Source organism: Aquarana catesbeiana, linkage group LG01 (genome assembly GCF_042186555.1).
Source record: "Aquarana catesbeiana isolate 2022-GZ linkage group LG01, ASM4218655v1, whole genome shotgun sequence".
Taxonomy (NCBI): domain Eukaryota; kingdom Metazoa; phylum Chordata; class Amphibia; order Anura; family Ranidae; genus Aquarana; species Aquarana catesbeiana.
In genome coordinates this window covers 358219336-358241499 of record NC_133324.1, presented here as the reverse complement: position 1 = coordinate 358241499, position 22164 = coordinate 358219336, and the positions used below count along the sequence as shown (strand labels likewise).

Sequence of the window (22164 nt, the reverse complement as noted above, 5' to 3'; positions counted from 1 at the left end):
TGACCGATCGCTGTCCCTATGTACAAGGGACACGCCATCGGTCTCCTCTCCTCTCTGACAGGACGTGGATCTGTGTTTACATGCACAGATCCACGCTCCTGCTCTGTTACCCGGCAATCGCGGGTGCCCGGCGGACATCGCGGCCGCCGGGCACGCGCACCGGGTCCCGAGCGACGCAGCGGGCACGCGCGCGCGCCGCCGGCGGCGCGCGCGCGCCCCCTAGTGGCTCGGAAGGCGAGGACGTCATATGACGTCCTCCCAGAACAATAGAAGCCTCGTCCAGCCGTCATATGACGGTGGGCGGTGGCTTAGCGGTTAAGATAATGAAGCCGATTGAATTCATGGATTATTGTATGACAGCTCTAATGACTGCAAATCCATCAAGAACAAATCCAGAATTTCTAATGCCCCGTACACACAGTCGGATTTTCCGATGGAAAATGTGTGATAGGACCTTGTTGTCGGAAATTCCGACCGTGTGTGGGCTCCATCACTCATTTTCCATCGGAATTTCCGACACACAAAGTTGGAGAGCAGGATATAAAATTTTCCGACAAAATCCGTTGTCAGAATTTCCGATCGTGTGTACACAAATCCGACGCACAAAGTGCCACGCATGCTCAGAATAAATTAAGAGATGAAATCTATTGGCTACTGCCCCGTTTATAGTCCCGGCGTACGTGTTTTACGTCACCACGTTCAGAACGATCGGATTTTCCGACAACTTTGTGTGACCGTGTGTATGCAAGACAAGTTTGAGCCAACATCCGTTGGAAAAAATCCATGGATTTTGTTGTCGGAATGTCCGATCAATGTCCGACCGTGTGTACAGGGCATTAGACTGTAAAAATGGCCCTCTCTGCCCTGATTATTTGTAATGAATAGCACGGCCATGGACCAAGCAATCCAGTCACTGGAGAGAAATCTCCTACCTGTTATGGTGTCACCCCTCACTAGCTGAACTGGCAAGAGCGCCTTGTCACTGAATGTACTGATATTTGGCAGTGTTTCGGATCAGAAAGGAAGCCTCTGCCCTAGTCATCCTGCTGCCACCAGCAGAAGCACCTGTGTGACCCTGGATCTAAACTGATTTGGGTGAGTTACAGGGGCAAAAGATGAAGGTTAGAAATATAGAACGATTCAATGACTCCATGATCACTGAGTAATAATATAAAATAATAATAATATATGCACAGGGCAAAGAGTAGGTAGACACCCCAGAGTCCACCTTATTTCACAGATGCAATAGAAATCTGTTAAAGAATGTGTTTCCCCCAACATTTCATATTCTTGATAACGTGTCTGTTGTACCACTTGTATGAAAAAAATATCCTGCTCGCTTTGCATTTGTTTCCTTAGTGTGAAATCCCTGGTGATTCTGCCACTCCCCCTGCTTTCTTACTGCAAACTAACCTCACCAGGGCATGGAAGCACATACATCCCAGCTTGGTCAGTTTTCTTCTTTGCATTCTAATTGGGCATACTGTACACCAATGGTCAGACATCTGCTGACAGGCACCTCCCACCCACTCCCTGCCTGGTGCAGCCATTTACTGGGAAGATCTGTGCACTGCTGTTTCTCTGCCTCCTGCTTACACAACCCCTCTGCAGTCTCCACCCGCACTTTCCTAAACCCTTTATGCAGCTGAGAACAGAGGTCATGTGATCACTTGTAAAAAAATGAATACATACATATTTACGCAACGTTTTGCCTTTCTAATCCTTTCTGAATTTCTACTTTAAACTGAATGGGTTAACAAAGTAAGGTTTAACATACAGTACTTTAGGCTCGGTTCATACTGGAACCGGCTGCGGATCGCACAGGAACGCTGTGCGTCCCTATTCTCCGGTTCAGGGATGAATCAGGGCCGAATCTTTGTCTGAATTCGGTCCTGAAACTGAGCCAAAGACATAGCGTTTCTATGAGTACTCCTGAATGCATACTAGCACATTGTGGCTTTACCTTTCAGGATGCAAAAAAAAGAAAGAAAAGAAAAACGCTCAGCGGTTTACTACCGCTTTAAGATACTGAATTACTCCTTTTACAACAGGGATCTGATCACACACCCACATACGATCATTACACTATATGGATAAGATCATAAACCTTTAAGGCTCATCACCCCAGCCCACATGCTAAAAATGATTATACACTGGTGTATGTTGTGTAAAGAAAATAAGGGGCAGTGCAATGGGTTACCACGCACTGCAGTTTACTTTTTTTAAACCTTATTTAAGTGTCACAAAATGAAAATCAAGACTATGCATTGGAGCACATTGCAACATGCTGCTGTGAATTGCACTGCACAAAAATGCAAAGCTGCTCCTCAACACAGTGTTTTATAGCTTGAACAGGACACATAGCCACTATTTGTTTTCTATATACCTTTGTGTTGTTGAGCCTGTGTTGATTTATGCAGATCATCACAGCTTAATGGAGATGGTGAGAATGAGCTCTTTATAACCATAATTACAGTATTTCAAGGGACAATGGACAGGTTTCTTGTGAGCACAAATATAAAAAAGGTAACACACATCAATAACATGGATATCAATGTAAAATCCTCAAGAACACTGTGAAAAGAACTGTAAAGAACTCCATCATATAGCTCAGGGGTCTCCAAATTGCGGCCCGCAGGCCAGGTGTGGCCCTTTACGTGCCTTTATCCGGCCCTTGAGGCACTATTCTTTCCACTGTTACGAGTCACTATTCCTTCCAATGACATCAAAGAAGGAGCACTATTCCTTCTAATGACAACAACAATGGGGTACTATTCTTTCCACACACACCAGAGATGGAGCACTATTCCTCCCACTGACACCAACGATGGGGCACTATTCCTTCCACTGACACCAACGATGGGGCACTATTCCTTCCACTGACACCAACGATGGGGTATTATTCCTCCCACTGACACCAACGGTGTAATTTTTTTACTCCCACTGACCATCAAGCCTACTGCATGGTTTACTCCAAATGATGCCAGGGCATTTTCTACTCCCACTGTCCACAGTCCGGTCCCCCTAAAGTTTGAAGGGCAATAAACTGGCTCTTTGTTTCTAAAGTTGGGAGACCACTGCTCTAGTCCCTAATCTCAGCCTGTATTTAGGACTGGAGTTAGACACCCCTGATCTGAAAATGAAAGTCCAATTACACCTTTGTATGTATGGGATTTATGTGAAAGCTTTCTATATTATGTGTCTTTATGTGAAAGACAAGCACAGCAGTTGCTGCAGAGTGCTGCAGGTTCCATGAGTACATATACATTGTACACGGAATGGTGGCAGCTATAGCGAGGAAATGCTACCACCAGTCTGAAGCATGTTACTCCAGGTCATATCTTTATTGCTGGCAGACACCATTACAGAGAGCTGGGTATTTCATAACAAAACACATGCTGACATGCAAAACCACTAGTGTCCACATAAAAGCTTAATAGGTGAAAGGTTCAGCCGAGAGCACAGAACATTCTCAATTATCCTCAGTTTTAAAAACAATTATCCACAGCTTAAGAAAGACAGCTGCTGTATACATATCACTTAAATCAGCCATAGACATGAAGGTGGCCAGATATTACAGAATACGCCAAAAAAAAAAAAAAATTGTTCCCTAGATACTAACAGACACGGGATTGTATACGAAAAGCAGGTAAATAACAGACAGAACAAAGGTCCATTGGCTGAAAATTTCCAACTCATCGGAAATAACCATTCCGAGCACATTTTGCTTGTATAATCACCCATGCAACAATGAAATATAGTCTGTGCCAATAAAATAAAAAAACTTTCAGAAAACCAGATGAGCTCACAAAACCTTACATTTTCCTGAAGTTCATATTTTCTCTTTGAATAATTAACTAACTTTCAATATACTGTATTTGCAGTTATTTTTCATGGCGTCTACAGAAGGTCATAGCTTCAAATCCAACCTCGACACTACCTGCCTGGAGTTTGCATGTTCTCCCTGTGTCTGCGTGGGTTTCCTCCGGGTACTCCGGTTTCCTCCCACACTCCAAAGACATGCTGATAGGTTAATTGGATCCTGTCTAAATTGTCCCTAGTATGTATGAATGTGAGTTAGGGACCTTAGATTGTCAACGGTAGCACTAAAAACTTGGGAGTAGGAAAGGATTAGACCACCTATATAAAACCAAAAAAGAAACAACACATACACTTTAAGGGCTCGTTCACACTGGCTGTTGGGGGTTAGTAAAGCCCCACAGTTGAGCTGAATTTTTACTGCCCCCAACCATTTCTCTTCAGCTGCAGAGGCAGTAGCTGGGGTGTATGCGTGCTATGGCAGCAATTCTTCAATTCACAGCCACAGCAGAAATGTTACCCTCTGTTGCTTTTGGTGGGAGTAGCACCCACTGTACGTGACCCATTAAAGTAAATGGGGCTGCTCTGGATGTGCCCTGCCACTGTGTACAACGCACGTAGTTGTGAGGTGCTAGCACGGGGTTCGGGGGGTTAAGGCAGGCACTGAGGAGTCAATACAAACGTCTTCTTACCGCCCAGTGTCGCCAACCTACCAGATTGAAATTTACTGGCACAACACCCAAAATTTACTGGCACCACCACGTTTTTACTGGCATTTCACAAAAGTTCCAAAATTACATTTTTAGGTGTAAATTTCAGTATTTAGGCTACAAACAAGTACGCTAGGCAAATAGCAATGTGATTTAAGGTAGATATTAAGGTAAAAAAACATATTTTTGTTATTTTCGACATAATAAGGAATTATCTAGTCCAATCACCTCCTGCCTCCATCACCTGTCACCATTACTCCCTGCCTCCAACACCCCCTGCCACCACCCCCCTCTGCCACCATCCCCCTCTGCCAGACTGCCTCCATCCCCCTCTGCCACCAACACCACCTGCTCCAGTCCATCCCCCTCTGCCACCGACCCCCTCTGCCACCATCATACCATGTCTCCACCCCCCCTCCTCTGCCACCATCACACCCTGCCTCCATCCCCCTCTGCCACCATCACCCCCTGCCTCCATCCCCCTCTGCCACCATCACCACCTGCTCCATCCCCCTCTGCCATCATCACCCCCTGCCACCATCCCCTCTGCCACCATCATACCCTGCCTTCACCCCCTCTGCCACCATCACCCCCTGCCACAATCCCCCTCTGCCACCATCATACCATGCCTCCACCCCCCTCACCCTCTGCCACCATTACCCCCTGCCACCACCCCCCTCTGCCACCATTACCCCCTGCCACCACCCCCCTCTGCCACCATCCCCCTCTGCCAGACTGCCTCCATCCCCCTCTGCCACCAACACCACCTGCTCCAGTCCATCCCCCTCTGCCACCATCCCCTTCTGCCACCGACCCCCTCTGCCACCATCATACCATGTCTCCACCCCCCCTCTGCCACCATCACACCCTGCCTCCATCCCCCTCTGCCTCCATCACCCCCTGCCACCATCTCCCCTCTGCCAGACTGCCTCCATCACACCCTGCCTCCATCCCCCTCTGCCACCATCACCACCTGCTCCATCCCCCTCTGCCATCATCACCCCCTGCCACCATCCCCTCTGCCACCATCATACCCTGCCTTCACCCCCTCTGCCACCATCACCCCCTGCCACAATCCCCCTCTGCCACCATCATACCCTGCCTCCACCCCCCTCACCCTCTGCCACCACCCCCCTCTGCCACCATCCCCCTCTGCCAGACTGCCTCCATCCCCCTCTGCCACCATCCCCCTCTGCCACCAACACCACCTGCTCCAGTCCATCCCCCTCTGCCACCATCCCCTTCTGCCACCGACCCCCTCTGCCACCATCATACCATGTCTCCACCCCCCCTCTGCCACCATCACACCCTGCCTCCATCCCCCTCTGCCACCATCACCCCTCTGCCAGACTGCCTCCATCACACCCTGCCTCCATCCCCCTCTGCCACCATCACCACCTGCTCCATCCCCCTCTGCCATCATCACCCCCTGCCACCATCCCCTCTGCCACCATCATACCCTGCCTTCACCCCCTCTGCCACCATCACCCCCTGCCACAATCCCCCTCTGCCACCATCATACCCTGCCTTCACCCCCCTCTGCCACCATCACCCTCTGCCTCCATCCCCCTCTGCCACCATCACCACCTGCTCCAGTCCATCCCCCTCTGCCACCATCCCCTTCTGCCACCGACCCCCTCTGCCACCATCATACCATGTCTCCACCCCCCTCCTCTGCCACCATCATACCATGTCTCCACCCCCCCCCTCTGCCACCATCACACACTGCCTCCATCCCCCTCTGCCAGACTGCCTCCATCACACCCTGCCTCCATCCCCCTCTGCCACCATCACCCCCTGCCACAATCCCCCTCTGCCACCATCATACCCTGCCTCCACCCCCCTCTGCCACCATCCCCCTCTGCCACCAACACCACCTGCTCCAGTCCATCCCCCTCTGCCACCAACACGATCTGCTCCAGTCCATCCCCCTCTGCCACCATCACCTTCTGTCACCATCGGCTGGGCTGTCACTCTGTCCCAGACTGCCCCCGGTCCCCGTAGACTCTGGATTACCTGGTCCTGGATGCAGGGCTCCTCCATTCCGCCGGTGCGTGCTGCTCAGCCTCCGAGTCCTGCTGCTCCAGTGCTCCAGGTTAGTGTTACAGATTTTAAATGTTGGCGCGCCTGGCGGGATGTGCTAATACATCACTCGCCTCGCCACCAGTAAAGCGCGCCAGCGCCGCTCAGCCTCTGTGAGATCCGCCCCCCCGCTGGCCGAATAGAGGATCTGCTTGGCAAGCTCCGGAACTGTGCATGCGCAGTTCCAAGCCGGACCAATCACGGCAGTTTTTTACTGGCACATTCCCGCTACTACGGACATTTACGGGCGGGGGGGGAAGTGCCAGTTTTTACGGGCTGCCTGTAAAAATACGGGCGGTTGGCAACACTGTTACCGCCTGTCAAATGCTCTTCAGGGAGCGTTTCCTATGCGGATTGCTCTTCAGAGACCAAAAGCTAAGGTGAAATAGCCCTGAGGGCCTTTTCACACCATACCAGTAGCATTAACACACATGCATTTTTCATGTGCTGGAATGTATTTTTTCATGTGCATAGCATTTTTATTTTTTTTCTTGGCTATGTTTTATTAAAAAGAGTCTTTAAAGTGGTTGTACAGGCGGATGATTTTTTTATCTTAATGCATTAAGATAACAAACCTTCTGTGTGCAGCAGCCCCCCTAATGCCTACCTGAGCCCATCTCTATCCAACGATGTTGTCCGGGACTCCACTCCTCATTGGCTGAGACAGCAATGTGGCGCCATTGGCTCCCGCTGCTGTCAATCAATGCCAGTGGGCCAATGAGGAGAGAAAGGGGGCAGGGGCGGGCTGCGGCACCATGTCTGAATGGACACAGTTAACTGTGATGGCACTCAACAGGAGGGAGGGGCCAGGAGCGCCGGCGGGGGACCCAAGAAGAGGAGGATCTGGGCTGCACAGAGCAAGCAAGTATAACATGTTTGTTATTTTTAACAAAAAAAAAAAAAAAACAATGAGACTTTAGTATCACTTTCAACTACTTTAGCCCCGGAAGGTTTTACCCCCTTCTTGACCAGGCCATTTTTTGCTATACGGCACTGCGTTACTTTCCTGTCCGAATGGGGATCTACCTTGTTTACATAGCTGATTGGCTCCCTTATCTGGCCAATCATGTGCGCGCGTGCCACCACTGGCTATTGCACAAAAGAACATACAGGTACGTCCTTTCGCGCAATAGAGCCGACCCGCCACAGTATATGCACTGCGGCCGGTCGGCAAGTGGTTAAAGTGGTTGTAAACCTCAGACATGAAATATGAACAAAGCATATCCCTCTATAGTGTGTACTTGTCTCAATTAAGAGCACTAAGTGCTGCTGCTTCGTTCTTCTGATATCAGCCTAAACTACTTCTGACAAGTTTTCCTGACACTGAGGGAAACATGGCGACGGGGGAGGGACTTCCAGCTGATTGACTATATGGGCACCATCACTAAAGTAAATGCGGCCTTGAAGTGGTTGTAAACCCTTACATATAGCCAGTGAAAAGACTGGCCTCCGGTGATACAAAGAGATAAAACAAATCCACCTACATAAGTTGTACCTGTCTATCTGAAGTCTTCTCTTCAATAAAGCCGTTCAAAGTGCTGAATTATAAAGCGTGTCTGAGAGTTCAGAAAACAGGGGGCGGAGAGCTGAAGTCACACTCTGCAGAGCTCAGTGAGGAGATCTCCAAGAGCTGATTGGATAGAAGGGACACCCCCCTTCCCAAAGCACACAGGAACACTGCAGAGGCTGTCAATCAGCTGGAGGACCCTCCTCTGTCACCATTTTTCTCTTGGCGTCAGAAGTGATTCATGCCGATAGCAGAGGAGCGAAGCAGCAGGCAAAAATGATACCTGGTGCTCTTAATTGAGACACGTACACACTATAAAGTGATATACTTTGTTCATATTTCATGTCTGAGGTTTACAACCCCTTTATTGCCCATTGCGCTTAAAAAAAAAAAAAAGTAGACCACTCTGTACATTTTTCAGCACAAATAGTCAATGGTGTGAACTACCCTAACTGTAAAACATAAGCCCTAAAAATGTAAATGTATTGACAGCAAAACTACAGACAATTAGGTCACAGAGTGTGGAGCTGAAAAAAGCACACAATCTATGCGGCTTGCAAGGGAGCAATTTATCGATCGGCAGAGACGCTGCACAGGGTAAAACAGAGGTCTCCTAGCAACCAGCCAGTCAGGGTTATTGACTGGTCCATGTACAGTGCATGATGGGTAACACAGATGACATCCAAGGCACTAGAGAGGTGCTGATCCTACATATAATACAGGCAATGTGTAATGGAGTAGAAGTGATCCAGCCATGGATAATGAGAGCTTCTCTAGGGTCACCACGCCGTCCTGTCTGACTTGCACAATCCACATGTGACATGCCGATTTATTTACTTACTCATGTAGAAAATTCAGTAATGTCATTTCAGAAATCTTATTTACTGGCATGTGATAAATCTGACAGCAAAAGAAAACAAAAAGAAAAAGCTACAGTAATCTAGATACTGGTATATGTCCATCATCTGATAGGAAAATCCAACTAGTCCACACATTGTTATGCTGCAATCAGGATCATCTGACCGCGTTTTCTAGATTACTCATACACAAATGGGAGTATTTACACATCGGATCCTGACATGTGAGCAGTACCATGCACACGCTCTAATGGAAGGTGAAAAGGTGTAATCAATGGGGCAGCATATGCGGCAAACGTGAGGAGCAAACAACAGGATTTTGCAGCCACATCTCAGTCTGCGAATGCACCATGTAATTGTAACATTGGCCACTATTATTACTGTCTACCAACATCCATTTTTTTTATGTCAACTGCTTTGTCACACCACGTGCTGCTAATTTCCTTCAGTCTCCTTACAGTCACTTCCTGTCTACATGCATATACTTCAGGGCTGCATTGCATTTCTCTAGGCCAGATTCCTGGCCATGATAACCGTATAACATGCCTGTGCAATGATGTTTTTTTTTTTATACAACCACTGAAATCCTGTGCGAGAGGGTGACAAAGCAGGAGTACAATTGGGTGACAAGGACATTGCGCAGAGCTTGCATGGGTTAGTTCAGCAGAATACTCTTCTTCACATCTCTGATGCACCTCTGTGCATGACGGCCCATTTTCAATAATAATAAATATTCATCAGCAGCAGCCCATTTCCTATGAAAGCTTTTGCTTTTTACTCTTCTGTACTGATACCATCTCAGATGTTCATTATCACTTCCTACAAGCAACGACACAAAAAAGAAAAAGTTTTCAGCCTGCAGAGTAACTGGGTCAAATCTCTCCCCAGTCAGCCTGCCAAAGCTAATACCTTTACAGTTTGTTAAACAGGCTAAACTATGCAAGCCCTCATTCAACCTTCCAGCTCCAGCAATAAATAGCGTGTGATTAACCAAAAATGCAGCAGAAGGAGCTGACAAGCTCGGTTTCAGCACGCAACACGTGACGGGCTCACTATGATATGGTTACCAAGCAGTCAGACATATCTGGGGGCAAGGTGACAGCAGTGCTTGGCAGCCCATGTCAGCAAGCTGAACACGACGCACATACGGAATAAATAGGATCAATTTATTCAATAACGCCACACAACTAGATCAATACAGAAGGTTTGTAAAACATGCTAACTCGAATGATTAAAATTAACTTTACCTTTGTCAAACCCAAGTTTTCACAGCAATTTTTCAGGACATTTTCACACCTGTCCACCATTAGTGGACTACTGTACAGGTTTACTTTAGTAATAGGTTCACCCACTGCCCTCCTATGTAGTATGCCCCCCCACACACACACACACACCTCAGATGCAACATGGACACACTGCGCCGGCACGAAACCGCACCAACAATGTCCAGAACTTTGGACACTTCCCTCTGTGTCTTCGCATCCAGTGCAGATCTTTGGGCTCTGCATTGGTCTGGATGGTGTCAGAGGGTCTGCAACTGGCAGAGCATAGGGGGAACGAGGCTGCAGGATAGGAGGAGACTGCAGGTGCAGAGTACTGGATAAAGAAGTGTTTTTTGTAGCCCCCTAGACCAGTGGTCTCCAAACTGCAGCTGGATGTGGCCCTTTGCTAGTCTTTACCAGGCCCTTGGGGTGCTATTCCTCCCAACAATACAAGGCACTTTTCCTTCTACTGACCCCAACAATGGGGTAGGAATACCGTCACTGATACCAACAATGGGGCACTATTCCTACCACTGACACCAATGATGGGCACTATTTCTTCCCCTAATATTAACAACGGAGGAAAATGTTCCTCCTGCTAATACCAATGGTGGGACATTGTTTACTCCCATTGACAACAGGGCATTTTCGACTCATGTTGGCCACAGTCTGGCCCCCTCAAAGTCTGAAGGACAGTAAACTGGCCCTTTGTTTAGAAAGTTTGGAGACCCCTGACCTAGACATAAATGAGCATTGAACCTTGCAGTGTACAGTAGCAGCAAACCACTGAAAGGAAGCAATTTAATTTTCCTGGGGTTCAGCTTTAAAAATGGATTCTGAAATACAACTTGCTTAAACTTGATGCAAGCCTTCTGAAATCTACGTAGCACCGCTCAGGACTGCCAGCACTGGGAACCAATCAGGCTCAGCTGCAGTACACGTGTTGATAGCGGACTGGCTTTGTATTTTTTGATACTTTACTGACCGATCAGCAGGCTGTTCATGACCAATCAATGGATACAAGCACTTGGCTGTGCTGCCTGGCAGGTGTACTTGAATCAAAGAAAAACAGAAATCACATTTGGTTACAGTTAAAACAAGAAAGGGACCCCTGAATCTGCAGAAAGAAGAAGAAAATGCTATTGGCCTGGTTGGACATTTATTGTAAAAATGGCACTGGGAATGTCGGCGGGACACATAGAAGCATGGGATCTCACCGTTTTTTTGCCCGTCTCAAAAATCCTTGAAAAGCAGGTTTCCAAAATTGAATGCTTCTTAGGTCTATGCCTCTTGCAGCAAAAAAACAAACAAAAAAAATAAACCACACATTTACCAAACACTGCTGGGCTTTCAACCAAAAGGGGAACCGTTCTGAATGGGTGATGGGATACAACTAAACCTGGTGCCACCAACTTCCCTTTCCAAATGTCCGTAATAACGTTATGCCTATAGTAAGCATTTCAGAAGTCTCCAAGAAGTCTCCTCCAGGCTGTGGTAACAGAAAACGAAACCAAATGTTGTGGGACAGGGCTTCAAAAGTGTGAAACAATTATGTAGTTCACTCCAAAGCGACCTAAATGGTGTCTGAAATTTGGCATTTATATTACCAACACCTTCTGCTTTGCTAAGAGGGTCATTTATTCTCCTAAAACAGTGGTCTCCAAACTGCAGCCCTTTGTTAGCTTTTATCCAACCCTTGAGCGCTATTACTCCCAATGATATAAGGCACTATTCCTCCCACTGACACCAGCAATGGGGCACTATTTCTTCAACTGATACCGATGGTGGGGCACTATTGCTCCTCCTACTGACCACCAATCCTGAGGAAATGCTTATTCTCACTGATGCTGGTCCCAGGACATTTTCTAACACCACTAGCCACAATCCGGCCCCCCTAAAGTCTGAAGGACAGTAACTGGGACCTTTGAAAAGTTTGGAGACCCCTAATCTAAAATGATTCTACTGCTCAGTAATATCTTTAATCAAGCAGTGCTTAACCCCCCAATACAGGACACCAAATTTTTAGGACTCCATGTCTTACACCCCAAGAATACTACTTCTCTTACATACATGGATTGCACCGAGTTTGCAGTGCCAATGATTTTACCATCTGTTATTTTATCACATACTCAATTTTCCAGTGAACCTTTACCAAAGATGAAAGTTGCCCATTCTAGCAATGATGATCGCATGTCTCTGGAAAAACCAACCCCTGACTCCATCCAGCCATTTGTTGCTCCAGCGATCTGGCAGTCAGAAAACCTACCTTAACACTTGTTACCCCTATAGAATAAATGGTGTCATCAACGACCACCAGCTCCACTTACCTACCCTCTCTGAAAAACCAAAAAGTGGATTCATGGAAAATGTAGCCTATTCTGGTGCATGGAGGTTGGACAGTACATGCATGTTTATCACCCACTTTTTTTTATTGGCCAAGCCAATGGTAGACCCAAGTCCACAGCTTAAGATAAACATCTATATATACACACCACAGTGATGAACAAATTAGGTTATTATTATGGTGAGTGTTACAGTGGTAGTATTATGCCAAAAGATATCTATCCAACAAAAGTTTTGGCAAGTATACATAATGCTGAACATATTCAACAATTAAACAACTGTATCCCAAATCAAGTGATCCAGTATACATAAGGTTCTCAGAAGCCTAGCTTTTTCCTTGTTGAATTCCTTTGCACTTCTCCTGCCAATGACACTTCTTCCCCTGTTTTCCTCTGGTCTCTATTTCTTCTATTTTATTAGGTCTCCTTTTTTAATATTTTTCTCTAGGGCTGCTGGGTATTCTGCTTTATTTACCCTTCTGTGTCAACCTCTATGTATCTCATAATCCCTCTACGATGTACCCCATACTCATTCACATAGGGTGGGGGGCCCGGATCTGGGGGCCCCCTTATTAAAGGGGGTTCCCGGATTCCGATAAGCCCCCCACCCGCAGACGCCGACAACCATCAGCCAGGGTTGTCGGGAAAAGGCCCTTGTCCTCATCAACATGAGGACAAGTTGCTGTGGGGGGGCCGCAGTGCGCCCCCTGCCCCAAAGCACCCACCCCCCATGTTGAGGGCATGCGGCCTGGTACAGTTCAGGAGGGGGGGGTGCTTGCTCGTCCCCACCCCTTTTCCTGACCAGCCGGGCTGCGTGCTCGGATAAGGGCCTGGTATGGATTTTAGGGGAAGCCCCAATGCCGTTTTTTCGGCGTAGGGGGTTCCCCTTGAAATCCATACCAGACCCAAGGGCCTGGTATGCTCTTGGAGGAGGAATCCATGCCAGTTTTTTACCTAAAATTTGGCGTGTAGTTCCCCCTCAAGATCGTCAGAGCACAAGTCACATGTCAAAGTCCGAACATGCAAGACGGCGATCCAACTTCCATGATAGTCAATGGGCTGAAGTAGGATCAAAGTCGGACCAAAGTAGTACCGACATGTGTTGGACCAGTTAAGATGGCTCCCATAGGGAAACATTGAGGGCGGCACAGTGGTGTAGTGGGTAGCACTCTCGCCTAGCAGTAAGAAGGGTCGCTGGTTCGAATTCCGACCACGACACTACCACGGCCTGGAGTTTGCATGTTCTCCCTGTGTCTGCGTGGGTTTCCTCCGGGTACTCCGGTTTCCTCCCACACTCCAAAGACATGCTGGTAGGTTAATTGGATCCTGTCTAAAAAATTGGCCCTAGTATGTATGAATGTGAGTTAGGGACCTTAGACTGTAAGCTCCTTGAGGGTGTAGGGACTGATGTGAATGTATAATGTATATGTAAAGCGCTGCGTAAACTGACGGCGCTATATAAGTACCGGAAATAAAATAAATAATAAATAAATACATTTTCACATGTCATGCAACATGAGCTCCCAATGTCGAAGCATTTGTCGCACCAGTGTGAACCCAGCCTCAGAGTTCAGAAAAAAGGGCGGGGAGCTGAAATTAAATACTTCAATACTCAGTGAGGAAAGTTCTGACAGTTGACTGGCGGGGAGGGGAAGGGATGCCCCCCTCTCCACATTGCACACAAGAACAGAGCTGAGGCTGTCACTTACAGGGTTAGACCATTTTTCTCTTTGGTGTCATGCTGATAGAGGATTGAAGCAGCAGACAGAAATTACATGCTATAGAAGTATATGCTTTGTTCATATTTCATGTCTGAGGATTACAACCACTTTAAGCTGGCCAAGCACTGTTCAATTTTCATTAAAATGGTCAAAGAAAAATAATTCACAAGAACATTCTTTGTTGCCATCAAGCCAACTGATTAAATTCTAAAGTGCTTACAATTTTAACCAGTCCTACTATTTTAATGTAATCCCAGACATATTATACAGGTTTCCCACATTCACAGCTAGAATATCACTTGTTTAAGAAAAAAAATTCTAGTCTGCTTCAAATTTTTTAGCTGCCCTAGTCAAAAACATATGTCGATTTGACTCCATTACCATTGGAAAATCAAATGAGCGGTCAAAAAGCAGAAAATTGGAAAATTAATGTATACTGGTGTTTGGCCAGCTTAAGTCTGAACACAAGAGCATAATGCAAATGAGCAGTCCCGTGTCCCAGAATACAGCAAGCTGATGCCCATACTGTTATTGTGCAGTGTTGCCCCCTTCCTGAGACTTTATACCACCTCTGCAAATGAGTGACCCTCCTTCTCCCCCATCCCTAAGAACGTACAGCTCTGTACTTTGCTCTGGTTGGCATAAATTATCTGCACATAATAAGCTAACTAGGTGAACATTTTGAGACCAATATACCTACAAGAGCAAAATCCCCTGAGATCATCTCTTTTCTGAACGAGAGAAGATTAATTTATTGCATTATCAGCAATCTAAAAGGAAATTGCCAGAGAGGTAGGAAGGTATTCTACTGCCAGGATGAGAAATAAACATGCCAGAGGAGAGATCAGATGTAGGATCAGGTTAGCTTAATCTATCATTAAGAGGCCTAGAAAAGGATAGCTTTCCACTGCAGTGAAAAAATGTTCTTGTCCAAGTAACTGCACAGTGTGCTCACAAAGTGTTCATTAATTTATAATACATAACGCTAAAAATAAAAGATAAAAAAAATAAATAAATAAATATGCAGCCCAGTCTGGAGGTGCTTCTAGAGGACACCTGAACCATATGCTAAAGGCATTTTTATTCAGAATTGATTTAAACTTCCTACTCGTTACCTTTGCCATCAGCAGCCACCGCATACAAAGTAGTTCACAAAGCTGCTCATCAATAGATGTACATAAATCCAAAGAAAATTGTGAAATACATTTTTTTCTGCAAAAAATATATCATATAAAAGCAGTGCAGTATGCAAAAAATAAACGGCTGTTGCACTGTAATTCCATCTGCATGTAGAAATATGGGGGTGATTTTATCAGTGTGGGTCTCGTTTACATTTGGTAGCACCACAAATTTTCAGCACCTCCAGCTATGGCAAGAATGAAAAAACATCACTTAGTATTATGCAGAAAATGGGTTGCTACAGGTGTCACAATTGCAGTGTATGTAGTGAACTAATAGCAATTACTTTGTACGTGATTATAAAGATAGGCGCTGCTCTTGAACTCTGTGCCAATAAACACAAAATATATTAAATGTGAATAAATGTGTGTAAGAGAATACTGTATTTATCAGCGTATAACACGCACCTTCATTTTAAGAGTAAAGTTTCAGGAAATCTTAAATAAAAACTTTGAAGCAAAATAAGGGTCATTGCCCATCAATGCAGCCTTATTAGTGCCCATATGTAGCCTCACTAGTGCCCATCAATGCAGCCTTATCAGTGCCTAGCTGCAGCCTCACAATTGCCCATCAATGCAGCCTGATCAATGCCCATCTGCAGCCTCACAATTGCCCATCAATGCAGCTTGATTAATGCCCAATTGCAGCCCCATAAGTGCCATCAATGTCCATTTGCAGCCTCACAATTTCCAATCAATGCCCATCTACAGCCTCACAAGTGCCACCAATGCAGCTTGATCAATGCCCATCTGCAGCCTCACAATTGCCTATCAATGCAGCTTGATCAATGCCCATCTGCAGCCTCACAATTGCCCATCAATGCAGCTTGATTAATGCCCAATTGCAGCCCCATAAGTGCCATCAATGCCCATTTGCAGCCTCACAATTTCCCATCAATGCCCATCTACAGCCTCACAAGTGCCATCAATGCAGCTTGATCAATGCCCATCTGCAGCCTCACAATTGCCCATCAATCCAGCCTGATCAATGGCCATCTGCAGCCTCACAATTTCCCATCAATGCAGCTTGATTAAAGCGGGGGTCCACCTATCTATCATTTTTTTTTTTTTTGGAGTTCACTTACAAACTTTTCTTCTCATGATTATCTACTCACATGTTCTGTGTAATAAGTCCGCCTGTGTCCGATTTCGTTGTAAAGAATAACTTAATAAAATTCACTGAAGGCAGTTTCCATCTTCATTGTGGGCATTTGAAGCCCACAAGCATGTATTTCCTGGATGCGGTGAATGCTGGGCTCCCAGCATTCACCGAGATGTTGTGATGACGCTGTTGCACAATGCATGCTGGGAAGCCTGAGACTAGCTCCCAGGGGACTGTGGGAGGTCTGGGAGAGGCTAGAAACACGCCTACTCCCACGGGAGGAAAACCAGGAAGTGCTAAGAAGATTAGAAAAAAAAAAGGTAATTACGGCGATTTGAATTTTTTTACACAGCATGTCAGCATCTAGGCAAGGAAGAGAATGCATAGAGATAATGTTCAAAATTTGGGTGGAACCCCGCTTTAATGCCCATCTGAAGCCCCACAAGTGCCATCAATGTCCATCTGCAGCCTCACAATTTCCCATCAATGCCCATCTACAGCCTCACAAGTGACATCAATGCAGCTTGATCAATGCCCATCTGCAGCCTCACAATTGCCCATCAATGCCCATCTGCAGTCTCACCTCAGGTTACTGCTGCCTCGGAGGGGACAGGGAGGGGCGGGATGAGCGCCGTTAGATTACATACAGCGAGAATCTCCTGTTTACTCGGCAGATTCTTTAATACAAAGTCACGCCTCCTGGACCGGCTTCTATTATAGACAGAGCAGTGGTCCAATGCTGGCCCAGGAGACGGGACTTCCTTTTACAGAAGTCGCTGAGTAAACAGGAGATTCTTGCTATATGTAATCTGACGGTGCTCATTCCACCCTCCTCCACTCTAAGGCAGCCCAAATTGAAGTATCGGCGCATAACACGCACACACTATTTGCACCCGATTTTCAGGGTGAAAAAGTGCATGTTATATGCCTATAAATAGGGTATACGTTGAAACCACATACAGTAGGGAAAATTAGTATTTGATCCCCTGCATATTTTTCAAGTTTGCTCACTTACAAAGAGATGAAGGATCTATCGTTTTCATCATAGGGGTATTTTAAATGATAGACACAGAATACTAACCAAAAATCCAGAAAAAATAAACACATGATACAAATGTTATAAATGGAGTTTCAGTTCAGTGAGTAAAATAAGTATTTGATCCCCAAGCAAAACATGACTAAGTACTTGGTGGAGAAACCCTTGTTGGCAAGCACAGAGGCAAGATGTTTCCTGTAGTTGGTTACCAGGTTTAAACACATCTCAGGAGGGATTTTGGTCCACTCTTCTTTACAGATCTTCTCCAAATCCTTAAGGTATCTTGGCCGTCGCTTGGCAACTCAAAGTTTCAGCTCCCTCCAAAGATGATCTATAGGATTAAGGTCTAGAGTCTGGCTAGGCCACTCCATGACCTTAATGTGTTTTTTCTTGAGCCACTTTTTTCTTGCCTTGGCAGTATGATTTGAGTCATTACCATGCTGGAAGGCCCATCCATGACTCATCTTCAGTGTTCAGGCTGAGAGAAGAAGGTTCTCATCCAAAATGTTACAATACATGGCCCCGTCCATTGGCCCCTCAATACGGCAATGTTGGCCTGTACCTTTAGTAGAGAAACAGCCCCAAAGCATACTGATGCCACCTCCGTGCTTGACTGTAAGGATGGTGTTCTTAGGGTCATAGTTAGCATCTCTCTTCCTCCAAACACGCGTTAATGCCAAAGAGCTTAATTTTGGTGTCATCTGACCACAGCACTTTCTCCCAATCTTTCTCTGAATCATTTAGATCTTCATTGGCAAATTTCATATGGGCCTGTACATGTGCCTTGTTGAGGAGGGGGACCTTCTGGGCACTGCAGGATTTCAATCAATGGCCATGTATTTTGTTACCAATGGTTTGTTTGGTAACTGTGGTTATTGGTCATTTTGTATTTCTTCCATTTGCGAATAATCGCCCCAACAGTTGTTTCCTTCTCACCAAGCTTCTTGCTGATAGTCTTGTGGCCCATTCCAGCCTTATGCAGGTCTACAATCTTGTCCCAGACGTCCTTTGATGTCTCTTTGGTCTTGCCCATTTTTATAGACAGAACGAGTTGTCGTTAGGAGCACCTTCTTAAATTAAAAGGACTCATTTGTGCACCACATGAGCATATACTATAGCCGGCCTGTGGGAGGCAAATTTATTGTTGGTTGGTAGGGGATCAAATACTTATTTTACCCACTGAACTGCAACTCAATTTATAACATTTGTATCATGTTTTTTTCTGGATTTTTGGTTGATATTCGGTCTCTATATTTTAAAATGCATGATAAAAATTATAGACCCTTCATTCCTTTTTAAGTGGGCAAACCTACAAAATCTGCAAGGGATCAAATAATTATTTTCCCCACTGTATAACAATACTGTGAATATTGGGGCAGCTGCAAAATCACATGGGTTGGCGCTATATATATATATATATATATATAATTTTTATTTATTTATTTTTATTATTATTTATATATTTATTTTTTAAATTACTTTGTACACCCACACAATGGCACCAGATGCAGATTACAAAGTTATTGGAATAGTAACGCAAATTTTTGTGTTTATATCCCTAAATAAGTGTTGGCAAAATGACTATTCCAAGAGGGCTTTCAGAAACAGTTGGAATTGCATTAGGGAGATGATACCGAGAGAGGAAACACTAGACACGTGAAGTGGGGGGACTTATAAATGTGGTGATAGGGAATGCTAGCTTCTTCTAAGAGAAGCTTTATGAATTGACACTCTTAATACAGTGCATCCCAAGGTCCTCGCACATACTGTACACTTACATGTTTCATAAATGAGAGAAGATGACATACTCCATACAGCCCATTTTGCCTGCATATGCCCTTAACCATTTTCTGACACACACTTGCTCTATGACAAGCTGAACGAATGTCAAAGGTGGTTCTGATTGCAGAAGGTCGAGGTGTGCTGGTAACATTTTTTCACTCCAGCCAGACCAGACTAGATTTTATTTCTGCCATTAACTTTCATGACCATGTTACATGTACCTCAACAGTCAATGGGACAGAAAGTTATGGGGAATTCTCTTGCTGTGGTACAAACCTATCCAAAGCTCTGGCCAAACAATAGTTAATATTAAATATATGAATATCTTTAAAAAAAAAAAAAAAAAAAAAAAGAAGAAGTATTGTACATTATGGTTCAGAAGACAAAGTTGTGGAACTGACAATTGCCAAACACAATATACTTTTGTCATATAAATTAAGTAATGGTCATATAAAATGGAGAACATAAATGACATCTGCTGCCCCTTTTCTTTTAGTCTAATCAGAGAACACCTTGTATTCACTGAAAAAAATGACAAGGCTTCTTCTAAACGACTAGAGGTGCAGGTGTGAACGACTCTCTATGTTTAGTGCACAGAAGAGAAAGTTGCTCAAGCACCGGCCAGGAGAGGATATTGCTTACTGTATATAACCTAGGCCACAACAACAAACTACTGCTTCATCATCGATCACACTGAGGTGACATCTGAATATATTGTTTGAGCCAGGCTGGCCATAGTACAATTTCATTCAAAACATTTTTGTTTGTGTAACGTTCATTCAATTTTCTAATGGTGACTGGAGCCAAATCAATGTTTTTCTAGAACAAGCTGTAAATGTGTTTTCTGTTCTGGAAATTGCATTTATTCCAAAATCTAATGTCAACAGCAAAGTACTTTCAAATGACATTCGTCAAGTCATCAAAACTTACCGATGAGAATTTACACACAAATGTTCATACGAGCATTCATTAGAAAATCTACTAGTGTATGGTGTTGGAAAATCTACTAGCATATGGCCAGCTCTAGGGTTTAAACCAATCTCATTCCTGGAGATCATCTTCTGATTGTTCTGACATGGATAGGGAATCATAGCTGAAAGCAAGTCCAACTAGCAAGATGGAGCCACAAAAGCCCCACTGTATTCCATAAGGAAGGCTTAGATGCGTCTTACAGTGATTTAATAACACTAGTTATCATCCGCTTTGTCAGAGCGGAGATCTGACACTAATTCGCTAACAGCCTTCAGATAGCAGCTAATCTGCTAAAATACCTTCCAATCATTTAAAGCTAATAAAAAAAAAAACAGTATTAGTTTCCTCTACAAAAATACATCTACTAATAAAGGACGCGTTTATTGTAAGTTAACATAAAAGCACATTGAGGTCTTGCTCACACTGTATAGGTTTTACAACCCATGCTTCCATAACCAAACTGTACAATCTACAAAGCAGCTTCAAAAATGTCACCACTGCTCTAAAAAAGGTTTCAACACATCAGATCATTATTGTTTTTCTAATACAATTTTAATTGCATTTAGGCCCCATTCACACCTTAGTGTTTTGTAGCTCGAAGCTCAAACACTCAAGTTAAAAATCTCATGCATTTCAATGGTTGCTGTTCACATAGGCAGTGTTAATTTTGTCTACGAAAATCTTTTCTTCGTCAAAATTAACCTGGTGAAGACCAGGCCTTTTCTGGCAGTTTTTGTTTACATCTGAAAACTTTTTCTTCTTTAGTTAATTTAGAATTAGTTTGAACCCCCTAACATTATATAAGTAGAGACCCTAGAGAATACACTGTTTGGTTTTGTATTTTTTTTTTTTTTTTTTTGTCACACGGTATTTGAACATTGGTTTTTTAAATGCCGTTTTTGGGAAAAATTAAAAAAAAATTTATATATTTATATATATATATATATATATATATATATATATATATATATATATATATATATATATAAATAATTTTTTTTTAATTTTTCCCAAAAACTGCATATATACACACACACACATACTTTAAAGTGGATGTAAACCCCCAAAAATGTTTTTTTTAAATTAAGGCTTGCACCTTGTAAAGTATAGGATTTCATGTCATATCATCTGTGCCCAGTCTCGCCACGAAGAGCTAATCCAGCTCTGAGCAGTCCTCTTATCTTTTCTCAGTGAGATAAAAACTGACACACAGAGAAATAGAAGTCAGTTATTCCCCCTTGCTGAGAGGAGAGTGACAGGTGATTTACATATCTCAGGCAGGAGCCTGAGAGAGGCATTCTGTGTACTTCAGATCCCCTCCTCCTTTCTTCTCCAGCTCTCCCAGGATTGGCTGCTCCACACCTCAGCATGATTGGGCATGCTGAAGTCATGTGGTGACTTTTCTGGGTTTTGACTGGATGTTAGTGATCATAGCAGAAGTTCAGTGTTAGAAATACACAGGAGAAAATGCATGTTGTCAAGGAGAGTGTAGAGGTGGGCGGGGAGTCTACTGACATCACGACTCCACCCACCGAGCTCCAGACAACAGACCCACCCACAGAATCTGCAGTTTTTTGGGTCTCATAACAGAGAGAAGGGAGACATTTGACAGGTAAGGATACATGCAGGAGGCATATATATCTTTATAGATAACCACAATGGCAGTAGTTTAGAAAGGATGAGAGTGGGTTTAGGTCCACTTTAATGCAAAAAAAAAAAAAAAAAAAAAAAAGCACCACAATACATACCCCAATTTTTTTGTAAAATCTAAAAGATGAGGTCACAACGAGTAAA

The 22164-nt window shown here is 44.6% G+C and overlaps 1 protein-coding gene across 6 annotated transcripts in view; it reads right to left on the bottom strand.

Moving 5' to 3' along the window:
- SEMA4D (semaphorin 4D) overlaps window positions 1-22164 on the bottom strand; it is a 149339-nt gene that overhangs the window by 86558 nt on the left and 40617 nt on the right. The gene's annotated exons all lie outside the window — the stretch shown is intronic.